General features: G+C 57.0%; 1 protein-coding gene and 2 long non-coding RNA genes across 6 annotated transcripts in view; 1 reads left to right on the top strand and 2 right to left on the bottom strand.

Annotated features, from left to right (window-relative positions):
* The window catches only part of LOC127472701 (uncharacterized), a 250451-nt gene that overhangs the window by 119098 nt on the left and 117759 nt on the right, over positions 1-13594 (top strand). The gene's annotated exons all lie outside the window — the stretch shown is intronic.
* LOC127472700 (uncharacterized) overlaps positions 1-13594 on the bottom strand; it is a 140608-nt gene that overhangs the window by 47068 nt on the left and 79946 nt on the right. For both annotated transcript variants that reach the window (XR_007905105.1, XR_007905106.1), the window contains exon 2: positions 13464-13554. This is a non-coding gene — a long non-coding RNA (uncharacterized LOC127472700). The remainder of the gene's footprint in view (positions 1-13463; positions 13555-13594) is intronic.
* IFNAR2 (interferon alpha and beta receptor subunit 2) overlaps positions 1-13594 on the bottom strand; it is an 81379-nt gene that overhangs the window by 46856 nt on the left and 20929 nt on the right. The window lies entirely within an intron of this gene.

Genomic DNA, 13594 nt, shown 5'->3' with positions numbered 1-13594 from the left:
TGGCAGGGACTGTGAGCCCCTGGGTGTGACCCTGTCCCAGGGATGGGCACTGCAGGGACACCCCAGGGCCTGTCAGAGCCCCTCCCAGCCACCCTTAAATCAGCTCCACTAAAGGGGCACCGGGTTCTTGGGGTTCTGTGCAGAGTTCCCACCAATCTGTCCATGCCCACCTGTGGGGAGCATTGTCCTGGGAAGGGATTGGCCTCTTTGGCTGGATGAATCCCCCTTTAGGGCCGTTTCTCTGGATGTATCCCCCCTTTAGGGCCATTTCTCTGGATGTATCCCCTTTAGGACCATTTCTCTGGATGTATCCCCCTTTAGGGCTGTTTCTCTGGATGTATCCCCCTTAGGGCTGTTTCTCTGGATGTATCCCCCTTTAGGGCTGTTTCTCTGGATGTATCCCCCTTTAGGGCTGTTTCTCTGGATGTATCCCCCTTAGGGCTGTTTCTCTGGATGTATCCCCCTTTAGGGCCATTTCTCTGGATGTATCCCCCTTTAGGGCTGTTTCTCTGGATGTATCCCCCTTTAGGGCCGTTTCTCTGGATGTATCCCCCCCTTTAGGGCCATTTCTCTGGATGTATCCCCTTTAGGGCTGTTTCTCTGGATGTATCCCCCCTTTAGGGCCATTTCTCTGGATGTATCCCCTTTAGGGCCGTTTCTCTGGATGTATCCCCCTTTAGGGCCGTTTCTCTGAGGGCTGCAGTGACAGAGCATCACAGGGGGGACCATAAATCGCCTCCTTTGAGGACACGACGTCCCTGCCCTTGACTGGGGCCCTTTTTCGTGCCCTTGGGGTGCCCCACTCAGGTCCAGCCGCGCCGAGGGCGCCTCGCTGGAGCTCAGCAGTGGTTTGTGAGGCCGTGGCACACTTGGACTTCCCCTGGCAGGGAGCAGAAAGAGGCGCTTGTTCGGCCGCTCTCGGAGGGGGAGGAAAGGAGAAGGGGGCCAGTGCAGGTGGTGCCCCGTCAGTAAAACCCTGTTGGAAGAAAAGCTTGCAGGTGCTGGCTCTGAAAATGGCCGGGTGCTTCCTGGGCCCGGGGCGAGCCGAGGAAGGGCTGCCAAGGCCAGACAGAACCGCTCTGTTGCCTTAAGAGTGCATAAAAAAAGATGTTTCAATGCTGTCGTCGGCTCTGGGTGGTTTGCCACCGAGGACAAAAAGTCTCCTGTAAAATTGGATTTAAATAGTCCTATCTCACTTGTGCTCTGGGCGAGCAGATTCCATTGTGCCGGTGTCCCCTCCGCAGTATGATATCATAGCTTCAGAGGAAGGCTTTATTTAGAGGTCACATTAGTTTGTCCTGGGGATGTAATCATTTTTTGTGTCACGGACAATGTTTTACTGTGAAGATATGGGCCAGATGGCTCAGCCACTTGCAGTCCAGAGTTAAACAGGCTCTTTATTGTGGGGGAATAAACAGAACCTATTGTCCCCCGCTCGTGAAACTCTAGTGTCCACCGCCGGGGAAAGATGAAGTATGAAATTTTCACGGCTGAGGGAAGAATATGTAAAACAACAAGTGAAAGGGGGTGTGAGCTTCCAAAACATTTCCTCATTGTCCCTTCTGGTTTTTTCCTTTGGTAAATATGAGGTATTTCCATGCCTTGCCATTGTCTGGGGTTGCTAAGCACTCGGGTCCCCCTCGTTCTCTGCCCCCAGCCCAGGGAGCATCTTCCACCCCGACTGCCCCCGTGGCTGGGGAGCACCACCCCAGGAATTCCTGGGCCCAGGGCCCTGGGCAGGTGTGGTGCCTGGGCAGGTAGATCACTGCCAAGTCCATGTCTCATTATTTATTGTTTCATATCCCTGGGAGCTCCCCCTTGGCTGTGGCTCTCCCGTGAGCTGGAAGCACACAGAGCGATGGCTGGCAGGTGGAGTAAAAGATATTTTCCTCTACACCAAAGAGGAAGGTTCTTTTTTCTCCCCATTTTTTTTCCCTCCAGGCCTGGCATAAAACCCCACAGAGGTTTATTTTTCCCCTAAAGGAAATGTGCATTTCAGTTTAAACTCACCCCATCCACAGCTTCCTACGTGGCAATGTCAGAAGCATTTCTTTCCTCTCTCTAATTGCAACCAAAGCCAACCTTGACTGGCAAGGAGAAAGTCCCTGACAGGTTTGGGCTCAGTCCAGACCTTCTCAGAGAGTCTGTCAGGCAACTGTTTGACAGTATGCAAATGTATGCAAATGGGGGGACACTGGCCGAACACCTGCAGGACGTGTCCATCCCCACTCCCGCCCTGCTCTGCCTCCTCGGGCTCAGGGTTTGAGCCGCGCTCCCTCTCGCCGTGTCAGAGGTTCGTGTCCGTCAGCAGCTCGCGGGGCCGCTCCGCGCTCTCTGTGCTGCCGGGACGGGCCGTGGCTCCCGTCCAGCCCCTGCGCATCCTCCGCGCTGCCTTCCAGGGCCTTCCCTGCAGCATCCCAGCCCTGCCGGGCTTGCCCGTGTCAAGGCGGCCCTTCTGTTGCCCTGCGAGTGAAGGCATCGCGCCGGTGCAGGCTGAGCCGAACAAAAAGGCTCTTTCTGGGCAGCAGCTGGAGCGGGGCTGGGCTGGGAACCTGCGCGGGGACGGAGGGAGGCAGGGAGGGAGGGAGGGAGGGAGGAGAGGCACCTTGAACGAGGCACAATTGGCAGCCGCGTTCTGCCTGCGGGAGACAAACAGCGGCTGCCGCAGGCACGAACCGGGCCGTGGGTGTGCTGAGAGCCCCGGGAGCAGCCCCTGCAGAGCCGGGCTGTGCTGGCTCCGTGAGCACGGGGAACACCGGGCTGGGCTCCCCTGAGAGCCCCGGGAGCAGCCCCTGCAGAGCCGGGCTGGGCTGGCTCCGGGAGCACGGGGAACACCGGGCTGGGCTCCCCTGAGACCCCCGGGAGCAGCCCCTGCAGAGCCAGGGCTCCGGGAGCATGGGGAACACCGGGCTGGGGTCCCCTGAGACCCTGCGGGGGGAAGGAGGAGGAGGAGAGGATTTCAGAGGACTCTTTGAATAGAGAAGGGCTGCAAATTCAGGGAAGTTTGGGACCCAGACCCTGCATGGGAAAATCAGCTGGGTTTTGGGAAGGTGCTGCTTGGATCAGGGACACACATCCCACACCAGCTTCTGGTCGAAGTTGGGGGTGAGCCCTTCCAACCCCCCTGGGGCAGCTCCAGTTTTATAAAGCTCAGCCTCCTCACCGGTGGTGACTGGGTGATGGGTCTGAGGGCTGCACAGGGACAGGGCACAGCTTCCACAGAGCTCCTGCTGGCACTGGACCCCAACCTGAACCAACTCTGGCTCTGCCAGGGCAGCAAAAACCTTCCCCTGAGTCACAAGCTCACTTAGAATCACAGAATCATGGAATGTCCTGAGCTGAAGGGACCCCCAAGGATCATCCAGTCCAAACCCTGGCCCTGCCCAGGACACCCCAACACTCCCCCCTGTCCCTCAGAGCGTTGTCCAAACCCTCCTGGAGCTCTGGCAGCCTTGGGGCTGTGCCCACTGCCCTGGGGAGCCTGGTCAGTGCCCACCACCCTCTGGGGGAAGAACCATTTCCTAACAGACCAGCTGTGCTGCTGGTGGCAGGATCTTCACTCTGGTCTGTGGCTCACCATGGGAGAAGCCAGGTCACGCTGCACTTGAAACCCAACTTGAAACCCTCACAGTAAAACATCAGTAAAGATGTCAGGACATGAGGCACCACATAGACATCACAGCCCAGCATAGTGCAGAGCTTTGAGGGCCAAAGACCTGCCTTTGGACTGCTAAAATATGAGAATCATCCCTGAGTCCTGGGATACCAGCGGTCTTGGAAACACAGGCAGGGTCCTGCTCCAAGCCAGGTGGACTGAAAGCTGCTGGTGGTTGTTCCTGGGGCTTTTTCTTTGGCTGGGGATGAGCAAGAACAGGCTGCAGTGCAGGGCTGGGGACGGACAGTTCACAGGGGTGTCCACCAGAGCTCCCCTGGCACCAGCTTCATCATCTGCCCTCCTGGAATGGGACACACAGAAGGACCTGCCCTAATTCCCCCTGCTCCGTATGGAAATCAGCTCCCCCTTTCTCTGGAGAGAGAACATAAGCTCTCCTGCGCCCTGCCTTTTTTGTTTTGTTTTTCTCTTCTTACACTTTGGAACCCAAGGTAGCTGCATTTAGCAGCTTTAGTGTCCTTTCATTGCTGCTGCTTGCAGGGTTGTGGTCACTCAGGCAGCAGTAACTTTGAAAAAATGACCCGTCTACACCCAAACAATAACAGAATCCCCCTTTTTATGTTGGCGACGCCCACCGCTTTCTCTGCCCTTCAGGACTCCCCACGTAGACGCAACTGTTTGACCAGCCTTCTTCTGAACAACTTAATTAAGCAAAAGAAAAAGTGTCAGTTCCTGCCAGCCCCACAAAAACAGAGCTGTGGGGGGAAGAAGGGGCCGCGGCACCGGCCCACATTCCTCGAGGGCCGAGGAGGGGAGACCCTGTGCCGGGCACAGCCGGGACGTGGGGACACTCGGGCACCGGTGACAGGAGGGGGGGACCCGTCCCACGGGCTCCCAGGTGGCACTGGTGGCACTGGTGGCACTGGTGGCACTGGTGTGCCCGTTCCTGTCTCAGCCAGGCCTGGGACTGAGCAGTTTTCTGAACTGTGACATAAAGGGAGCCCATTTTTCCTTCCTGGGGACCAAACCTCTCCTACTCCGTGGGTCTGGAGGCTCCCGAGTTTCCCCGAGAGCCTGGTGGGAACACGCTGCACAGACGGATCTGTGGCCCTTGCAAAGCCTCCCTTCCCTGAGCAAAAATGCCAGAAGAGGATAATGTTTGTCTCCCTTCCTTCAGGGGCTGGATCTGCTCTGGCTGCTCCCCTTCCCGTGCCCAGCCAGCTGCTCCCTGTCCGAGGAAAGGGATGAGGCTCTTACCACAAGTGCTTCAAGGGCCTGGGCTTTCAGGGCTTTTTTTTTCTTCTGAGGGAAAAAAGTTTGCTCTTAACCAAGCAGGGGAGGATGGAGCAGAACTGTCTCGCTGAGTTATGTTCTCCCCTTCTGTCCTGATCTCCATTAAAAGAGCATAAATTCATTTTAGGCTCCAGCTCTGCAAAGGTCAGGGGCTGCTCTGGCTCTGGCGTCAATGGGCCGGCTGTTCACCCCACACATGGGGGCTTTGAAGGACCATGGCTTTATCTGGAGGAGAGGGAGGCTTGGGGTGCTCCTTTTCAGACAAACACCGGGCTTTGCCCTGTTCTCTCCCATCCCAGCCACCCCTTTCCTTCCCTCTCCTCATCACTGGCAGGCAGCAGCCTGGGTGTTTCTCAGCCCTCCTCTAGTCCTCAAACCAGACCGAGACACTTGTAAATGATGACAATTAACAGAACAATATGTGTCTCCAAGCCCTTAAATGCTTTGCTGTATGTTCTTAGGCCCTCCCAGTCCTCATAAACCCTCTCACTTCAGGATGAAGGAAGCCAGCCATGGGAAGGTGCATTCCCAAGCAGTGCCATCTCTTGGGATGAAGGGGTTGTGTTTCCTTTTCAATTCCCAGAGGGGAACAAACCCAGTAAACAGTGAGGGGGGACTGCAGGGGCAAAGCCCCTCTCTGGATGTGGGGCAGCACCAGCACAAAAATCCAGTGCCATCCTGGGCTGAGGCATCTTCAGCCTTGCAAAACTGCTCCAACCTGGCAGGGGCACAAAACACAGACGTGCAAATACCCCCACAAACACAGAGAACACGTATTTCAGACAGGACTTCTGCACAGAAAGGGTGGGTAATCATTGCAAGGGGCTGCCCAGGGAGGTTTGGAGTGCCCAGCCCTGGAGGTGTCCCAGGAAGGCCTGGCCGTGGCACTCAGTGCTCTGGGCTGGGGGACAAGGTGGGGATGGGGCACAGGGGGGATCCATGGGCTGGGAGAGCTTTTCCAGCCCCAGGGATCCTGGGATTCTGATATAAACACCCCCACAAACACATCCAAACACACACCCAAACACACATAAACACATATAAACACCCACACAAAGACATATAAACACACACCCAAACACTCAAACATATATAAACACCCAAACACATATAAACACCCACCCAAACACATATGAACACCCAAACACATCCAAACACACACCCAAACACATATAAACACCCACACAAACACATATGAACACCCAAACACATACAAACACCCACACAAACACACCCAAACACCCAAACACACACAAACACCCACACAAACACATATAAACACCCACACAAACACACATAAACACCCAAACACATCCAAACACACACCCAAACACATACAAACACCCACACAAACACACATAAACACCCAAACACACACAAACACCCCCAAACCCCCTCGGGGCAGGCGGGTGCCGCTGGCCTGGGATGCAGCAGCGGGTGCTGGGAGCCCCTGGACACCAGCCCTGGCTTTGGGGTGCTCTCCCAGGCTGGTTTTACCCCCTCCCACAGCCAGGAGAGGCAGAGGGGACTGTTCCCCCGGGGCTGCTGTCCTGGGGAAGGCAGCAGAGCCCGTCGGTGGGAGCTGTGCCGGCTTTTCCCGGCGTTGGGAGCTGAGGGGGCGTTTGCTCTCCACCCAAGTGACAACGGCTCCAATATTAAAGGGTAAAGGAGGGGGAAACCTTTCTCTGCAGCCTCCGACCGTTTCATTCTCTGCACACAAGGGTACAGGAGCGGCGGCCTTTCCTTTCTTGTGATTAATATCTGGGAAGCTTCTTAACAAGGCTTAGCTTGATAGGTGGCTCTTGTTGGAGGAAATTTATGGCCTGGTACTTCCTCAGTGAGACTTCCCACGTCGAATTGTTGAACATTACTGACCCTGATGCCCAACACGAGGGGGTGGGGATTTACACAGATGTCTGGTAACTGTGGAAGGTGCAAAAATCCAGAAGAACAACCTGCATTACATCCATTGGAAGCGGCTGGTTAACAGAGGTCAGGGGGAGGCCCGAGCCAGTGTGTGTGAGCCGCAGTGTTTTGGTGCAGTTTGTTTTTTGATTAGTGCAGTTCATGACCGGGCCATCCCACCTGAATAACAATCAGTGTGATTCACAGCGGGCCAGGAGAGGGCAGGGCCGCCCGCGGTGCCGCCCATATGGAGCCCGGCCCTGGGAAGTGCAGAACCTTCCCAAACCCAGATGGTTCGGCTTGACGGCTCTGGCACGGCCCCAGCAATAACCTCCGACGATATGAAATCATCAAGATCCTGACCCCCCCTCCTCCCCCCGCTCCTCCTTCTCCCCTGCTCGCCCCCCCCCCGCCTCCCCCGGCTGTAGGTACAGACACGAAGCCATATGGGATCGGAGCGGGCTCTGCATTAATGAACGTGCCGGGAACGGCTCGGCCCTCACCCAGCACCGGGGGCTGCTCCTGCTCCTCTCCTGCCCTTCGGTTTTTTATTGTGCTGGGTTGGGTTTTTTTTCCCCTTTTATCTGACACGATATTTGCCTTCCCGAAGAAAAGGGTGAGCAGATGGGAGGGCAAGGCTGTGCTGCCGGGGCGGGAGGTTGTGAGCAGGAGGAGCTGGAGCGGTCTGGGTTGGGCACAGGGAGCTGCTCCTGGGCCTCCACTGCTGCTTCACTGAAATCTCCACCTGCACTGGCTGGTTCCTGTTACATCCATGGACAGGCTGGATTTCTCAGGGTAAATCACAGAATCATTTAGGCTGGAAAAGACAGTCCAACCTGTGACTGTCACCTTGTCCCCCGGCCCAGGGCACTGAGTGCCATGTCCAGTCATTCCTTGGGCACCTCCAGGGATGGGGACTCCACCAGCATGAGGTAGTTACAGCAGCTGGAAGAGCCAGAGTGACACCTTAGGAATAGGTAAAGTGAAGTCCTGGCCACTGGTGGTCACTGAGCATCCCACTGGATGGGGAATGGGATGTGTTTGGGAGGTGTTGGATGCTCAGGGTGGGCAGGGCAGAGCAGTGCTGGGCTGGCCAAGGGTCCTGAGGGTCTCCACAGGAGCCTGTGGACAGGATTTGGTTTGCTGCCAGCAGCCAGGAGACCCTGCAGTGGGGGGGACAGAGAGGAGGCTTCTGACCAGCTGCTGTTAGAAAGACACTGGTCAAAGGTTGGACTTGATGATCTTGGAGGTCTTTTCCAACCTTGATGGTTCTGTTTTGTGATTTTAGACCTCAGAGCAGGAGGCCTGGTGTTGAATGAATCAAGTGGCTCTAATAAGGGGTAAGTTTTACTCAAGGAGTGCTTGTTTAGCAAGGGAGGGGAGGAAGCACTGCTGAGAAACCACCAGCCTAAAGATCCCCTGCTCTGCCTCCCTCATTCTTCCCACCCCCTCCCAAAGGTGGGCACCACTTTCTTCCCCCCTGCTCCCTCATGCTCGAAAATTCAATATTATTATCAGTGAAACTGAGGCCTGGGCAGTGCCTGTGACCCTCACTGTTCTTCAAGTTAAAAAATAACATATAAGTGGTGTCGTGCATTATTATTTTTGAAATAATTCCTCCCCTCCAGACAACTGAATCCATGATCCCAAGTTTCCAAACACACAGGATGAGAGATGCTCGTCCGACGGACCAGAAGAAATCATTTACACAAATAGCTTGTACAGTGTCCTTTGAACACTGTGCTCTAAATCTTTTTAGTCTCATGAGTATTCATAGTGTTTCTCAAATAATTTGAAAGCGATTTCTTAATGAAGGCTAAAATATCCCTTTTAAACTTCCAAGTGATGTTGTTTTCCTTTGATCACCTCCATACATTCCATATTCCCGTGCCCTTCTCTCTGCTGCATATTCATGTCCCTGGGATAATTTAAAGGCACACTTGCATGTGTGACAGTGATAAATAAAACTCATCCATCATATAGCAGAACCTCTGGGGAAAATGCAACATCCCCATTGCAGTGCTGTTACTGTCTGCATGATTATGAACCTGATCTGGAGCTGCTGGAACCACTGGCAATATTCACTGAGCTGGCAGAATATTTTTTCTTGGGTAAAAAGAAAGAAAACCCTTCAGAACTTATTTTTGGCAGTCACAAAACCCCACTACTGCCCACCTTGCAAAGCAGGCACTGGGGTTCCTCCCGGGTGTGACCTCGGTGCATCCACAGAGGAGGATGGGTGGAGGATCAGGGCTGTGCTCTGACTCAGCACAGAGCCCACCTGGGAAAGCTGGGAGTTTTAATTCCTTATTATGGGATATAAACATTTTTGAGTGCCTTTCCAGTGGTGTGAAGCCATCCCAGTCCATGACACTGTGGCTGGAAAAGCATCTGCCTCGAGGAGACCCGTGTGCTCATCCTGGAGGTGCTGCTGCTCCTCAAAAATGGAAGTATCACATCATTTACCACCAGCCCTCCATGGCCCAGTGGTGACACTGGTCCCAGTCCTCACAGGAGCTCTCTGGCACGGCAAAGCCACATTAGATCTGGACTACAGTGGGAGAAGGAAAGGAGAAGGAAACCTGCACCAGGCACCCACCAGGATAACCAGGGTGGGCACAGTGACTGCCCCAGCTCTGCTTCTCCCTCACAGGCTGCTCTAGCAGGAATTTGGGGGGTGTAGGGAGGGAATGCCATGCTGGCCTTGGCACAGGCTGTGTGGGGAGGCACTGAGCCCTGCCTGGCTGCTCAGCCCCAAACCCAGGGGGATGTTTGCAGTCAGGGTGTACTGGGGGTGAAGGGAGGCTCCACTTTGGGATGGAGGAAGTTTTATGGGCCTGGTTTCTCCTCCACCAAAACTGCCCCCGCAGAGGTGGCAGCCTCAGAATCAAGTCAGTGACTCAATGGTGGGATGCTGAGATGCTTTTTTGTTGGATCGTGCCCATCCTCACACCCCAGCTTGGATGGACCAAAGAAAAGGGAAGGTTTTCTGGGGCAGGAGCTGGAGCAAAGCCACAGCATGAGCTGGGGTGGGAGAAAAACAGAGGGCAGGATTTATCTCACCTCCTTCAGGGCTCCCGTGTCCCTCTGTCCATCCTAAGGCTGCTGTGGGGAAGGGTGGCTGTGGCTGCACCTCCTGTAAGTGCCCAAATGAGACGGGATGGCTGGTTTGGACCCGTTTTTGGGTGGTTTAAATGCAGGTGTGATGATCACAAACCTTCACGATGGTCTGGGGGGAAGATGCTGTGTGGGAGGGAGAGCTCATGGGGGCCCGAGGGAGCAAGGGAGGGCTGGAGGAGCCGAGGTGGGACACGGGGAGGGCACAGCACGGCCCCTTTTGGCCGTGCTGGCCAAGCCAGAGGGCAGGTGGAGGCACAGCCACGTAAATCATGGCCGGTGCTCCCTGGAAACTTCCAGCGGGCCGGTGAAAAATGAAGCGTCCTGACCTTTCTCCGGGGGCTCCAAAGGCCGCGCTGCCGCCTGCCCTGCTGCCCCGGCCCCGCTCAGCCCCCCTGCTCCCCCGGGACATTCCCCCCTGCTCCCCCGGGACATTCCCCCCTGCTCCCCGGGGACATTCCCCCCTGCTCCCCGGGCACATTCCCCCCCTGCTCCCCGGGGACATTCCCCTCTGCTCCCCGGGGACATTCCCCCCCTGCTCCCCCGGGACATTCCCCTCTGCTCCCCGGCACATTCCCCCCTGCTCCCCGGGGACATTCCCCCCTGTTCCCCGGGGACATTCCCCCCCTGCTCCCCGGGACATTCCCTCCTGCTCCCCCGGGACATTCCCCCCTGCTCCCCGGGGACATTCCCCCCTGCTCCCCGGGGACATTCCCCTCTGCTCCCCGGCACATTCCCCCCTGCTCCCCGGGGACATTCCCCCCTGCTCCCCGGGGACATTCCCCCCTGCTCCCCCGGGGACATTCCCCCCCTGCTCCCCGGGGACATTCCCCCCTGTTCCCCGGGGACATTCCCCCCCTGCTCCCTGGGGACATTCCCCTCCTACTCCCCGGGGACATCCCTCCCTGCTCCCCGGGGACATCCCTCCCTGCTCCCCGGGGACATTCCCCCCTGCTCCCCGGGGACATCCCCCCCTGCTCCCCGGGGACATTCCCCCCCTGCTCCCCGGGGACATTCCCCCCCTGATCCCGGGGACATTCCCCCCCTGCTCCCCGGGGACATTCCCCCCCTGCTCCCCGGGGACATTCCCCGCAGCTGCCCCAGGAACTGCGGCAGCAGCGCTGCCTCCTCCGCTCGCTGCCCCGGCACTCGAGAGCTCTCGGAGCCATCCCGGGGGCACTGGAGGGGCTCTCGGAGCCATCCCGGGGGCACTGGAGGGGCTCTCTGAGCCATCCCGGGGCCACTCGAGAGCTCTGGGAGCCATCCCGGGGCCACTGGAGAGGCTCTGGGAGCCATCCCGGGGCCGGAGGCGCGGGCGGGGGTTAAGACCTTGTCCCGTATTCTGTCCCTACTTAGCGGGATCCCTCTTCAATGCTCTCCCCGGAGCGGGAGATGATCCTGTCTAGTGACCTGTCACGCTGGTACTTCAGGCTTTTGTTGGGGGAAATTGGCCTTCCTCTCAGCGCGGGAGAGGCTTTGGGTGTCCTTGGAGCCGCCGGCCCGCCGAGGTTAAGGGAGCAAGGACAGAAAGCTGCTTCCCCGAGAGCAGCGGCGGGGCTGAAGTTTCACCTCCTTTGAAGCAGAGATTCCCGTCGAAGGGGTGTCGAAGCGGCCCCGGGGTGGGAGCCAGAGGGCTCTGCTGGGTGGGGGGTGCCCGGGCAGAAAAGGAGCTGCTCCCCAAACTTCATGGGCAGTTTGCAAACTCCAAGAGTTGCTGCCTTGGTGCATCGGTGGCTGACAAAGAAAAGGAAAAAAAGTAAGGCTTCATCTCCCAGCCAGAGCTGTAGACTCTGTTCCTGCCTTACTTAGATGTCCCTCAGCAAATTTCTTCAGGAAGGCTGATGGGAGCAGGACCAGGGATTTTAGGACTCCCCTCCTAGACAGTTTATTTATTTGAAAGGCAGTGGTGCTTTCCCTGCTGTTTCAGGAGGAACATCAAAACAGCCCCTGCAAGAACCTGCTGAGTGAACTGTGGCACCTCGAGGAACCTGAGGGTGAGCTTCTCCCCAGCCATCCTGTGCCAGGGAGGGGCTGGACACCCCCTTCCTCCAAAAAACCCAGTGCCTGCAGAGGGACCATGCAGGGTGGGAAGGGGGGTCTTCTCTGCCAGTGCTGGAGAGAGGCAGCTGCCCTTTGCATGGCTTTGCCTTCCCCTGCCTCGGCCTGGAACTCCCCAGTGATGGGTACTTTTGGGGTAGAGCCAGGGTGGGTTGTGCTCAGTGGGGTGGTGAGAGGAGAGGACAGTGACTGTGGCAGTGCCAGTGTCCTTTTCCCAGCACTGTTGTGCCAGCCCTGCCCACAGCTGGCTGGGGGAAAAGTGTGTGTTCCTGAAATTCCTTCTCCCTCCTGGTCCGTTCTGTGCCCTTTCCCTTCCAGCCCGGCCTTGGGGTGTCAGGCTGGGATTGTGTTGGCTGCATGGCCAGTTCTGCCTCAGCAGCTCCCCTGGACTTTGTGCAGGGGCCCTGTGGGTGGGAGCACCGAGGACAAGGGATCTGGATGGTCTGAGACAAGGGATGTGGCCAAGGATGCCCAGCAGGGCTTGGGCAGGGTCTGCAAGGGAATGGAAGGAGGATGAGACTCCAGAGGAACCACCCTGGGGGTGCTGGTCGTGGCCAACAACCATGTCACTGGGTGTGATGGAAGAGTTTCTCCATTACTTTTTCAATTCACAAGATCCAAGGATCCCTGAGGCTGGAAAAGCCCTCCCAGCCCATGGATCCCCCCTGTGCCCCATGCCCACCTTGTCCCCCAGCCCAGAGCACTGAGTGCCACGGCCAGGCCTTCCTGGGACACCTCCAGGGCTGGGCACTCCAAACCTCCCTGGGCAGCCCCTGACAAGGCCTCACCACCCTTTCCAGCAGGAAATTCCTCCTGAGAGGAAATCTGTCCAATTCCCATCCTCAGGGAAGGGCAGGGCAGTGAGCCCAGCACAGTGATGTCTCTCCATTTTTGGGATGGAGTTGAACTCTGGGCTCTGTGCTGTGGGACTGGCCTTGGGTGCCTTGAGCTGAAGGAACAACCTGCCTGAGGGGACCTTTGAGACTTCAGATTGCCTTGCTGAAGATTCACCCCCTGTGAGGGGGGTTGGAGCCTCACGAGCTGCTGCTCTGCCCTCGTGGGATGAGCTGGGTTGTCACAGGGATGTCACAGATGTCTCAGGTTTGGGAGCTGTTTTGTTGATCTCAGTTTGGTTGAACATGACTCCATGGCTCCTAATCCTTTTTCTCCAAAGTCTTTCTACTGGGGGTGCTGTTGGCCCTCTGTGCCAATGCAACCCAACTCCAGAGAGCTGTTGCCATTCCAGTCCCTTATTCCCAAGTCCAAAACCTGTTTGTGCCCCGTGCCAGGCAGTGTTACAGCACTGCTGCTGTGCCAGCTGCTTTTAGGGGAGTTTGTGTGTGTAGGAAGGCTCATACCCAGGTTTAAGGTTCAGACCAAAGGCTGAGTGTGCTTTCACATCGAATCATGGAATGGGTTGGGTTGGGAGAAACCTTAAAGCCCATCCAGTGCCACCCCCTGCCATGGGCAGGGACACCTTCCACCAGCCCAGGTTGCTCCAAGCCCTGTCCAACCTGGCCTTGGACACTTCCAGGGATCCAGGGGCAGCCACAGCTTCTCTGGGCAACCTGGGCCAGGGCTTCACCTGACTCCCAGGGAGCAATTCCT

This window comes from Manacus candei, unplaced genomic scaffold, assembly GCF_025592945.1.
Source record: "Manacus candei isolate 608988 ecotype Guabito, Panama unplaced genomic scaffold, ASM2559294v1 h1tg000031l, whole genome shotgun sequence".
In the NCBI taxonomy this organism is placed as follows: domain Eukaryota; kingdom Metazoa; phylum Chordata; class Aves; order Passeriformes; family Pipridae; genus Manacus; species Manacus candei.
Note: the sequence above shows the minus strand (reverse complement) of the source record. Positions and strands in the feature narration are given on the sequence as shown.